The following is a 2708-nucleotide window of genomic DNA, read 5'->3' as shown; positions in this document are numbered from 1 at the left end:
AAAATATGTGGTGTGATGAAGGCGAAGTTACGTTTGACCAGGCAGAAGAGAAGTCGTAAATGTGCAAAGAAAGAAGAAATTGAGGTCGGTGTGTGGTATGTAAGAGGGAAAGAAGTGAATGCAGCTTTAATTTTTACTCTCGCCGAAGAAGCCATGGGACGTCATTTCACACTTATATATGTATGAAGACTACTGCTCTGATCTGCCTCTCTTGTGGCACAGATCAGACCTCGCGTGCACTCACCAGATGGCCTCATATCCCTCACATTTGAGTACACCATCAAATGATCGTATCAACATACATTATCATTATTAATTATTATGCTTCATTTAAATAAATGAAATTCAGAGAGGACGAAAAGATCATAAATATGAGAGCAGTGGATTTGGACTCCTCTCCTTGTCACATCTTAAAGCCAAGTAGTATGCATGTCTCAGCTGCTCAGCATTTTGACTCCACTTTGGACTCCTTTGAGTCCGTCTTTCATCCATTCTCTTCTAATATATAAATCAAAGAAAGTAAAAGAATGAAAAACTAATCATATATTTACTACTCCTTTTTTCTATTTTCCTTCTTATTTTATATTTTTATCAACTTATAAATAAATATTACATAATTTCAAGATGGATACTACCATAAAAATTCTATAATTGTCTTCATAAGAAAATGTTTTCTTTTGATCTTTGACAATAGATTGTATGGCCGGCTAAATTTTAATATGTTATAAAAATATGTTTTTGTTTAAAGTGTGACTAAATAAATAAGTCATATTTTTAAACAAAATATCTTTATAAAAAGATGTTTTTGCTATCTTTATTTAAGTAGTTACCTAATTTGAATAGAAAATACAAAAAGGTTTCGTATACTAAAATTAACCATTAAAATCAGCTATCAATGTAGTTGTATATAAATATATATGTATTTGTATTCTAACATGTATTTTATATTAGTAGTTGATTTTAGTAGTTAATTTTAGTATACATAGCATAATCACAAAAAAATGAGGTAAAACTCAAAATAATCAAATTTTATGTTTCAAATAAAATTAAGAATAAAGTCATTTTACAGTTATTAACATAATATTTTTGAGATGATAACCTTAAAAAATTGCTTAAAATAATATTTTTTAGTTATTATAAAAAAATTTAAATAAATAAATTAAAATTTTTATTTAGAATGAAATAAGTGATATAATGTAAAAATATAAATAATTTAAAAATTTTAGTGCATATATAGAATTTAATTTATTTATTTAAAAAAGAATCCTATATTTTTGTTGCAACAAAACATTAGGTATTTACGTATTGTATTTTTCTTTTTTGTTGCAATCGATCAGACGTGTTATAGCTTATTATAGGCAAGATTTTAGAAATCGAATTAGTTATCGTTTTAGCTATTGATTTATTAATTTAGATATTTAACCAGTTTATGATCAATAGTCATGTTTAAGCTTCAATGCAGGTATAAAAGATAATAATTTAAAGTAATTTTATTTAATTTAATATTTATAATTTTATGTATGTAATATTAATAATTACATATTTATTACCTATCATATTACATAGTTATTTTAACAACAATTAAGAAATACAAAATAAGATCCAAAAATATTTGGGTGACAATAGATAACAGCCAAAATTACTACATTTTGTATTCATGATTAGTAAATCACTTTTAACGGTCATTTATTTTATTTTTAGAGACAATAAAAATAATCGTTGATATATTTAGCAACAACTAGATATTAACCGTCTTATATTTTGTCGCTAAAAAATTTTAGCGTGAATTACACAATTGCTAGTAAATATCTTTTTAATGGTCTCAAAAAGTATATAATTGCCATTATTATAACATGTAATAATAATGAAAATTATATAATTATCATAAAAATATAAGTTAAATAAAATATATAATAGTCATTATATTATTATCACTAAAAATTTGTCAATAAAAATAATTTTTTTGTAATAGCTAAAATAAATGAGTAATATTATGTGTAATAAGTATATAAGTTTAGATGATACATACATAAATTTTAGATGCAAGTTAAATAAAATAACTTTGAATTATTGTCTTCCTAACATGCAATAAAGTAAATGATGGTTAAGAGTGCAAAATAAAATTATTTTTTGCTTTTTATTGTCTTTTAAATCTTTTTACTATTGATGTGGTAAGAAAATAATAATTCAAAGTTATCTTATTTAACCTAGTATTTTTTATTTTTTATATGTAATATCTAAATTAGCAATTATTCTAGTAGTAATTAAAGAATGCAAAATAAAATAACTTTTGATTTCTTTAGACTTTGTATTTATTATAATTATAATTGATTACAATGTTAGCTAAAGCCTTTGGTTAAATAAATTGAGTTCTTATACCGAGAGTTAATATTAGGCAATTTTGTTTTTAGAACTATTTTAACTTTTAAATTTTTTAATTGGAAATTCTAAATTATAAACCTAACTCTAAAAATAAGTAATATTTGACCAAGAGTTGGTTCCTCTAATTAATAAGGTGATGAGCATGCATGTTATAAAAGTTCATGATGATGCAATGATATCTTAAGTAGGCAGAAGGGCAGAAGAAGAAGAATGTAAAAATGAAGAGATGAAGGTTAAGTAATAGTAGTAGTAATGTATGTAACTGGGAGATAAAAGCAATTCCAATAGGGCAGAAGAATAGAGATCAGAAGGGATTAGACGAGTCA

This window comes from Arachis duranensis, chromosome 9, assembly GCF_000817695.3.
Source record: "Arachis duranensis cultivar V14167 chromosome 9, aradu.V14167.gnm2.J7QH, whole genome shotgun sequence".
Taxonomy (NCBI): domain Eukaryota; kingdom Viridiplantae; phylum Streptophyta; class Magnoliopsida; order Fabales; family Fabaceae; genus Arachis; species Arachis duranensis.
The sequence above is the reverse complement of the archived record's forward strand: the minus strand, read 5'-3'. Positions refer to the sequence as shown.